We start from the raw sequence: 10,755 nt of genomic DNA, 5'->3' as shown, positions 1-10,755 counted from the left end.
CTCGCTCTTTTTTTTGTTTTCTCCTTCTTTTTTCTTTGTCTCCTTCTATTTGAGGTTCATCTTTCTGTGAAAAAAAAAAAAAAAAAAAATACAAACCATGAAAGTATGAAAAAGAACTACACAGCGAAAGAATTGAGCATGTAATAAATAGAATGAGCAAACATTGTTCGTTTCCTAACTATAGCATGGCACGGTTCGGTTTGGTCGTTTTAGTTTTCTTTGATGGAATTGGAAGAAAGGCCATGTTCGCACAAAATGTCCCATTTGAGTAGTTTTCCACCAAAACCGGAGATCGATTTAAATTATATTTTTGCCTTCCTCACCTTACTGAGGAAAGGCTATAAAATCAGTCGAAAAACGAAATTCTTAATTTGACCACCTAGACCCACCTTCATGTATACATATCGACTCAGAATAAAATTCTGAGCAAATGTCTGTGTGTGTGGTGGGATGTTGATCAAAAAAATTTGCACTGGATTATCCCGGCACTGGCTAAACCGATTTGGACCGTTTTGGTCTCATTCGATCCGTTTTGGGGTCCCATAAGTTGCTATTGAATATTATAAAGTTTAGTTAAGTACTTCAAAAGTTATGCTAAAAAAACGGTTTGAACAAAAGTCCGAAAGATTGTAAAAAGGGTGGTTTTTGTAAGAAATCCCGTCATGCTATACATTTTTAGAAAGGTTTTCCAACGAGTTCAAAAGATTAAAGATCTGACAACCCTATCAAAAGTTATACGCACCTAAGTGTAATTTATGCACCTTTTAGAGGCTGGATGTCATATATTTCGATGAAAACGTTGTCCGACTTGTCGTTGAATAGCTAATCAAAAGACCTTTCCAACGCGTCCAAAACATTGAAGATCTGATCACCCTATCAAAAGTTATAAGCACTTAACTGCCGTTCTACGCATAATTGTCCCATGTTCAAAAAAGTGCAACTGAGAAAAACGCGATTGAAATTTTTCGACCGATTTCTGTGTTTCTACGCATAATTGTCCCGTGGGTTCCTATTCGCCCAATGTGTCCCTTATCGCCCCAGTTAGCAGTTTATCACCCTTGTTTGTGATTCTCTTGCTACACAACAGGTAAACAATACTCGGTCCCACCAAGTATTTTCTATCGCAAAATCATGAGTTTTACGAAGGATTTTATCTTGTTTACATGTTCATTTACAAGAGGATTATAATTAAGGGTGATACAATGTTAACCGGGGTGATTAGGGACATATAGGGTGAATAGGGACCCACGGGACAATTATGCGTAGAACCACAGAAATCGAACGAAAAATTTCAATCGCGTTTATCTCAGTTGCCCTTTTTTGAACATGGGACAATTATACGTAGAACGGCAGTAAGTGCCCTGCAATATTAAGATCTGACTACCCAGTCTAGTGGTATGAATTATGAGTCAAATTGATAAAACACTCAAAAACACCGCCCTTTTGTATCTATTTTGGATAGCACTCCTTAAATGTTCACGGGTGTTCCCCTCAGGAACCGGGAAAAAATAACCTTACTCCTTAAATGTGAGGAAGGCACCAACCACATATGGGTGGATTAAGTAACGTTTTTTTAATTGGCTCACACTTTTTGAGGGCCTTTTCTATTACCAAAAAAGCCATTTTGTGTCATAGGTTCACCCATACTGCAAAAAAAAGTGAAAGAAACAAGAAATTTAAACAGCCTAATTGTGATATTTCTAATCTTTTAGATTTTTTTAAATTTTTAAATCAAGACTAACATTTCAAAAAGGACAACTATTCAATATTACACTCTTTTGAACAAATGTTTAACATTGAAAATATGACTACAGTCTAGACTCGATTATCCGAAGTTCCGATTATCCGAAGGTTTGTATGGGACTTCGAATAATCGAATCATGAACAAAAAAATATTTTTCGTATTTTTTATTTTCTTGTTGCAAGTTCTGCGACCCCATTTTAGTCAAAATTGAATGGTTAAAAACGCTTTTTCGCAATATTTTATTACCGCCATTTTGGCCGCCATCTTGGAATTATAAATTCTAAATCTCTTTAAAATAGTTTAGGAGTCATACATGAGCTGGACAATAGTGTGGCTCACAGATATATGAAAAAGACAAAAGTGTTGAATTTAAAACGCCTCGACCGGAATTTTGAAGCAATATGGCCCCAGAAGCTAGCCTGAAATTTTGAACGCATTTGGTATTTCTACCATTGCCCTGAAGTTAGATTGGAACTTTTAAAAATTTACTATGGGATTTTTTCATTTTTTACATCTTCTCAGAGAAAGTTTCCCAAACCTCTATCAATTTTTTCTAATCTTAGGTTTATTTTTTGAAGTATGGAAAAAATGTGCTCTTAAAATTTACCTGCATCTTTTCGGGATTAATTCCTAGCGCTTTGCGATGTTCTACAAAGTTGTTTCCCGGATCAAAACCTTTAAGAAACTCCTAATTTGAGAAAATTTCAAAGGATATAGGAAAACTTTCTCAAAGAAGAGTTAAAAAGTGAAAAAAATAAATTAAATTTATTAAAATTCCATTATGACTTCATTTTGTGTGATTCGATTATCCAAAGTTTTGATTATCCGAAGCGATCCGAAGTGAAATTATGCCGAAGCCTTCGGATAATCGAGTCTGGACTGTATTAGTTTCAGAGTTATTGGGAATGGAAAATAGAGGCTGTTTGAATGAGACTTAAAAAACTTATGTGGGAAAGGGAAGTATTTTGTGAGAGTAGACGGTATTGTTTTGATTCGCAACATGTTGAGTCAACTGTTGTAGATGTACCTTAAACTTCGCAGAACGGGGTTTCTTTTCCAGACATTTTCAGCTACCATCTATACTATACGTTCTACGCATAATTGGAGCCTAACATTTCAAAAGGGCACATAACTTTTGTAAACAATAGTGTATCCCTTTCATTCAAATGACAGTTTACATAAGGTGTGAAAGGGACACACTCTAGCCTAAAAAAGTTATGTGCCCTAGTGAAATGGCAAGCACGAATTGTCCCATGTTCAAAAAAGGGCAACTGAGAAAAACGCGATAGAAATTTCTCGATCGATTTCTGTGTTTCTACGCATAATTGTCCCGTGGGTCCCTATTCGCCCTATATGCCCCTAAGGCGTCAGCCATAAAGTATGTCACGCTCTAGGGGGGAGGGGAGGTCTGAGCAAGTGTGACATTGCATGTTACAAGTATAGGAAAAGCGTGACAAGGGGGGGGGGGGGTAAATTTTGGCTGATTTTAGCGTGACGTACTTTATGGATGAAGCCTAATCACTCCGGTTAACATTTTATCACCCTTATTTGTAATCCTCTTGCAGGTTAACATGTAAACAAGATTGAAATGCTTCGTAAAACTCATGATTTCGTGATAGAAAATACTTGGTGGGACAATTATGCGTAGAAGTTGGGGACGATGGGACAAACAGACTTGGTGTTGTTTTCAATGATTTTCTGAACAAAGTACTAAATTTTATGTGTTTTTCTGAAAGTATACGTAAAACTAAGCTTAAAAATTATAAAAAGTCAGAATCGTCCAAAAATGACATGGGACAATTATGCGTAGAACGGCAGTATATTCTTTGAAAATATTTTCTACATCAGCACAGTTAGAAGGCTACGGCTAAGGAAAAGCCATCATCGCAATTATATACAAGTCCTTTCCATAGCAGCACAGATTGGAAGGCATGGTAAACGACAATCGTTATTAATATGGAAACCTAAGAGGTAACAATGGATTTTCGGATCACAAAATTACTCACATATCGTTTTTTCCTAACTTATTTCGTATCCAATCGAAAAGATAATTAAATTTTTATTTTAAATCTATAATCACGCTATGCATTGTAACTGGAGCATACTTGATACACTTTTTTGTTGTTGTTGTTGCAGCTATCATTGTTGTTTTGTTTTCTTCTTAAATTTTTCAATAATACCACCTACCTGGACAAGAGCACACAAAAATCCGGAAGGAAACGGGGTGAAATCGGTAATGCGGTTTTGCTAAACTGTGCTTTTTTTTTCTTTTCTGCTTAAAACAATCCGATACACCACATTAACCTGGCCATGGTCTTCGTTTTCTACATACACGAATGGTATTCCGGGTCTATAGGACCCAGAAATGTTTTCAGCTGCCAAAATTCGAGATTGTAACCGATTTTGGATGTCTTGACCGCAAATGAAAGGCTAGGATGTCTACTTTCTGAATCCGACCGGCAGAACCGGTTTTGGACACCGTGGCCACCGGGAACCTGCTATAACCGAAAAAAGTCCTTTTTGAGGCCCCTACTTTGAGGACCTGTATCTCCGAAACGATTGCACATAGCAGGTTGCTTCCGGTTGCATTCGACAGAAAATAACCTGAATTTTAAGCCCCAGAAAAAATAATTGGCCCATAGTGGCCACCGGTTCCGGTAACCCGGAACTTCCGGAAAACTTGATTTTTGCAGTTTTTGACATAAAACCGTCACACAGACCAGTATTTTGAAACGGATTATTTTGCAAATCATTGCAGAAGGATACTACATACTACCCTTGACTGTTTGGTATCGGTTCTGGCCAACTCTGGTCAATCCGGAACCGGTTCCAGGGTACCACTAAAACGGTTCCAATAATTGTCACGCTAGAAACCCGTCATGTTGCATATCAAACTTCATGAAATTGCATGTTATGACCATCTGAGGTCATGCCGATGTCCTCTGACCCATCCTGGTCACTCCGGAACCGGTTACCGGTGGCCACTGGGGGACACTATCGGAATATGCAATGAACCCTATCATCCGACGTATCAAACTTCATGAAATTGAAAGTTATGACCATCTGAGGTCATGCCAATGTCCTCTGACCCATCCTGGTCACTCCGGAACCGGTTACCGGTGGCCACTGGGGGACACTATCGGAATATGCAATGAACCCTATCATCCGACGTATCAAACTTCATGAAATTGAAAGTTATGACCATCTGAGGTCATGCCGATGTCCTCTGACCCAACCTGGTCACTCCGGAACCGGTCACCGGTGGCCACTGAGGGACACTATCGGAATATGCAATAAACCTTATCATCCGACGTATCAAACTTCATGAAATTGAAAGTTATGACCATCTGAGGTCATGCCAATGTCCCCTGACCCAACCTGGTCACTCCAGAATCGGTTACCGGTGGCCACTGGGGGACACTATCGGAATATGCAATGAACCCTATCATCCGACGTATCAAACTTCATGAAATTGAAAGTTATGACCATCTGAGGTCATGCCGATGTCCCCTGACCCAACCTGGTCACTCCAGAATCGGTTACCGGTGGCCACTGGGGGACACTATCGGAATATCCAATGAACCCTATCATCCGACGTATCAAACTTCATGAAATTGAAAGTTATGACCATCTGAGGTCATGCCGATGTCCTCTGACCCAACCTGGTCACTCCGGAACCGGTCACCGGTGGCCACTGAGGGACACTATCGGAATATGCAATGAACCCTATCATCCGACGTATCAAACTTCATGAAATTGAAAGTTATGACCATCTGAGGTCATGCCGATGTCCCCTGACCCAACCTGGTCACTCCAGAATCGGTTACCGGTGGCCACTGGGGGACACTATCGGAATATCCAATGAACCCTATCATCCGACGTATCAAATTTCCAGAAATTGAAAGTTATGACCATCTGAGGTCATGCCGATGTCCTCTGACCCAACCTGGTCACTCCGGAACCGGTCACCGGTGGCCACTGAGGGACACTATCGGAATATGCAATGAACCCTATCATCCGACGTATCAAACTTCATGAAATTGAAAGTTATGACCATCTGAGGTCATGCCGATGTCCCCTGACCCAACCTGGTCACTCCAGAATCGGTTACCGGTGGCCACTGGGGGACACTATCGGAATATCCAATGAACCCTATCATCCGACGTATCAAATTTCCAGAAATTGAAAGTTATGACCATCTGAGGTCATGCCGATGTCCTCTGACCCATCATGGTCACTCCGGGACCGGTTACCGGTGGCCACTGGGGGACACTATCGGAATATGCAATAAACCCTATCATCCGACGTATCAAACTTCATGAAATTGAACATTCTTATCATCTGAGGTCATGCTAACGTCCTTTGAACTTATCTGGTCACTTCGGAATCGGTTTACGATGGCCACTTGGGGACACTTGTGGAATATGCTAGAACCCTATCATCCGACGCATCAAATTTCCAGAAATTGAAAGTTATGACCATCTGAGGTCATGCCGATGTCCCTTGACCCAACCTGGTCACTCCAGAATCGGTTACCGGTGGCCACTGGGGGACACTATCGGAATATCCAATGAACCCTATCATCCGACGTATCAAATTTCCAGAAATTGAAAGTTATGACCATCTGAGGTCATGCCGATGTCCTCTGACCCATCATGGTCACTCCGGGACCGGTTACCGGTGGCCACTGGGGGACACTATCGGAATATGCAATAAACCCTATCATCCGACGTATCAAACTTCATGAAATTGAAAGTTATGACCATCTGAGGTCATGCCAATGTCCTCTGCCCCATCCTGGTCACTCCGGAACCGGTTACCGGTGGCCACTGGGGAACACTATCGGAATATGCAATGAACCCTATCATCCGACGTGTCAAACTTCATGAAATTGAAAGTTATGACCATCTGAGGTCATGCCGATGTCCCCTGACCCATCCTGGTCACTCCGGAACCGGTCACCGGTGGCCACTGGGGGACACTATCGGAATATCCAATGAACCCTATCATCCGACGTATCAAATTTCCAGAAATTGAAAGTTATGACCATCTGAGGTCATGCCGATGTCCTCTGCCCCATCATGGTCACTCCGGGACCGGTTACCGGTGGCCACTGGGGGACACTATCGGAATATGCAATAAACCCTATCATCCGACGTATCAAACTTCATGAAATTGAACATTCTTACCATCTGAGGTCATGCTAACGTCCTTTGAACTTATCTGGTCACTTCGGAATCGGTTTACGATGGCCACTTGGGGACACTTGTGGAATATGCTAGAACCCTATCATCCGACGTATCAAATTTCCAGAAATTGAAAGTTATGACCATCTGAGGTCATGCCGATGTCCCCTGACCCAACCTGGTCACTCCAGAATCGGTTACCGGTGGCCACTGGGGGACACTATCGGAATATCCAATGAACCCTATCATCTGACGTATCAAATTTTCAGAAATTGAAAGTTATGACCATCTGAGGTCATGCCGATGTCCTCTGACCCATCATGGTCACTCCGGGACCGGTTACCGGTGGCCACTGGGGGACACTATCGGAATATGCAATAAACCCTATCATCCGACGTATCAAACTTCATGAAATTGAACATTCTTACCATCTGAGGTCATGCTAACGTCCTTTGAACTTATCTGGTCACTTCGGAATCGGTTTACGATGGCCACTTGGGGACACTTGTGGAATATGCTAGAACCCTATCATCCGACATATCAAACTTCATAGAATTGAAAATTATTACTATCCCAGGTTATGCCAACATCTGTATCCTTCTATATCGCACAGCAAAAAATATGTGAATTTTGGAATGTTGAAAATTTGGATAACCACTTTTTTGAGTAATTTTACCTAAAAAATGTGTAAAAATGTGAACCTGATGAAAATTCACCAGAAACTGATAAAAAATACCCAAATCCTGATGTAATATTACACATATTTTTGACACAAAATCTTTCACCATTTTCTCATTACTATAGTTTTTAATCTGGCTATCAATATTAAACGTTTTTTTCACATTGGGCATTTGTGCGACCACCTAAGAAGGCTATCTTTTGTAATGTACCCTGGTTACAGTCCATACTACAAATTACTCGTATCCATGGATCGGTAGACGAGAGGTTATTTTGCCGACATTGTTTATCCATTTATCCGGCAGAGTAAATGTGCCGAGCTTTCTAGCTCAGTTAAACAAAAACGACAGAGGTTGTTAGGCCCCATGCCGATTTTGTGCAGGTGATATATATCAGGACAATGTCCTGTTAGAAGCCCTGCGAGTATTTGTAGTTCCCTATGGTTTAAGCCAAGATGTTTCTTGGTAATTGAAGGACTTGGAGTGATAAAAGTTTACGTTTGTTTCAATCCACGCATCTCGCCCCAGATTGAAGCAATTTGCGATTGTCCTCAATTCGTCACTTGTGCTATCTTGTAAACGTCTGCTGTAAAAAGATAGGAGATAGATAGCACACAAGCGACGAATTAGTTATTTCTTGCTTCACGGCACGTTTTGAGATTCCAAGGAACGGCTCGGGATCCACGAATATGTTTGATAAGCCTAGTCTGGCAAGTTCATCAGCCATTTCAATGCCTTCAATACCGCAATATCCTGGTACCCAAAACAACATGCCGAGTAGCAAGTTCCAAACATGTTTGGATTCGCATTTAGAGGATTTTAACGCCAATAGTGCAGCTTAGCTATCCGAGAAAATACTGATTTTTGCGTGTCTATAATTTCTAAAATATCAAAATCAAAGGTTAGATGAAAGAGTTTCTGCACCGAAATCTCGGCAACACTCGGTTTGAGAGAAAGACGGCCTCATGAAGTTTGATATGTCGGACGATAGGGTTTCTATTCCGCATATTCCACAAGTGTACACCAGTTGCCACCGGTAACCGATTCCAAAAGCCAGATAGAGTTAGGGGATGTTAGCGTAATTACCTTAGATGCAATATTGTTCAATTTCATGTTGTTCTATATGCCGTCATTGCATATTACGATAATGTTCCCCAAAAGCCACTGGTAACCGGTCCCGGAGTGGCCCTCAGTGGCCATAGGTAACCGGTTCCAGATTGATCAGGTAAGGTTAGTTGAAATCGGCATAACCTGGGATAGTAATGATTTTCAATTCTATGAAGTTTGATATTTCGGATGATAGGGTTCTAGCATATTCCACAAGTGTCCCCAAGTGGCCATCGGAAACCGATTCCGAAGTGACCAGATAAGTTCAAAGAACGTAAGCATGACCTCAGATGGTCATAACTTTCAATTTCATGAAGTTTGATACGTCGGATGATAGGGTTTACTACATACTCAGAAAGTGTCACCAAGTGGCCAACGGTAACCGATTCTGGAGTGACCAGATAAGTTCAAAGGACGTTAGCATGACCTCAGATGGTAAGAATGTTCAATTTCATGATGTTTGATACGTCGGATGACAGGGTTCATTGCATATTCCGATAGTGTCCCCAAGTGGCCACCGGCGACCGGTTCCGGAGTGATCAGGTTAGGTAATAAGACATCGGCATGACCTCAGATGGTCATAACTTGCAATTTCATGAAGTTTGATACGTCGGATGATAGGGTTCATTGCATATTCCGATAGTGTCCCTCAGTGGCCACCGGTGACCGGTTCCGGAGTGACCAGGATGGGTCAGGGGACATCGGCATGACCTCAGATGGTCATAACTTTCAATTTCATGAAGTTTGACACGTCGGATGATAGGGTTCATTGCATATTCCGATAGTGTTCCCCAGTGGCCACCGGTAACCGGTTCCGGAGTGACCAGGATGGGGCAGAGGACATTGGCATGACCTCAGATGGTCATAACTTTCAATTTCATGAAGTTTGATACGTCGGATGATAGGGTTTATGCATATTCCGATAGTATCCCCCAGTGGCAACCGGTAACCGGTTCCGGAGTGACCAGGTTGGGTCAGAGGACATCGGCATGACCTCAGATGGTCATAACTTTCAATTTCATGAAGTTTGATACGTCGGATGATAGGGTTCATTGCATATTCCGATAGTGTCCCCCAGTAGCCACCGGTAACCGGTTCCGGAGTGACCAGGATGGGTCAGAGGACATTGGCATGACCTCAGATGGTCATAACTTTCAATTTCATGAAGTTTGATACGTCGGATGATAGGGTTCATTGCATATTCCGATAGTGTCCCCCAGTGGCCACCGGTAACCGGTTCCGGAGTGACCAGGATGGGTCAGAGGACATCGGCATGACCTCAGATGGTCATAACATGTAATTTCATGAAGTTTGATATGCAACATGACGGGTTTCTAGCGTGACAATTATTGGAACCGTTTTAGTGGTACCCTGGAACCGGTTCCGGATTGGCCAGAGTTGGCCAGAACCGATACCAAACAGTCAAGGGTAGTATGTAGTATCCTTCTGCAATGATTTGCAAAATAATCCGTTTCAAAATACTGGTCTGTGTGACGGTTTTATGTCAAAAACTGCAAAAATCAAGTTTTCCGGAAGTTCCGGGTTACCGGAACCGGTGGCCACTATGGGCCAATTATTTTTTCTGGGGCTTAAAATTCAGGTTATTTTCTGTCGAATGCAACCGGAAGCAACCTGCTATGTGCAATCGTTTCGGAGATACAGGTCCTCAAAGTAGGGGCCTCAAAAAGGACTTTTTTCAGTTATAGCAGGTTCCCGGTGGCCACGGTGTCCAAAACCGGTTCTGCCGGTCGGATTCAGAAAGTAGACATCCTAGCCTTTCATTTGCGGTCAAGACATCCAAAATCGGTTACAATCTCGAATTTTGGCAGCTGAAAACATTTCTGGGTCCTATAGACCCGGAATACCATTGGTGTCAGTTTTTTTTTGGTGGGCACTTCCGGTGGCCACCGGAAGTTCATTTTTGGCCAGAATGTGTGTCTTAGTAAGATACACAAAGTCACAAAATTTCAGATCTCTAGGTGTTTTTGGTCAAAAGTTACAATTACTTTTATAGTGCTACTGGGTCCTATAGACCCGAAGA

The sequence above is a fragment of the Culex pipiens genome, chromosome 2 (assembly GCF_016801865.2).
Source record: "Culex pipiens pallens isolate TS chromosome 2, TS_CPP_V2, whole genome shotgun sequence".
In the NCBI taxonomy this organism is placed as follows: Eukaryota; Metazoa; Arthropoda; class Insecta; order Diptera; family Culicidae; genus Culex; species Culex pipiens.
The sequence above is the reverse complement of the archived record's forward strand: the minus strand, read 5'-3'. Positions refer to the sequence as shown.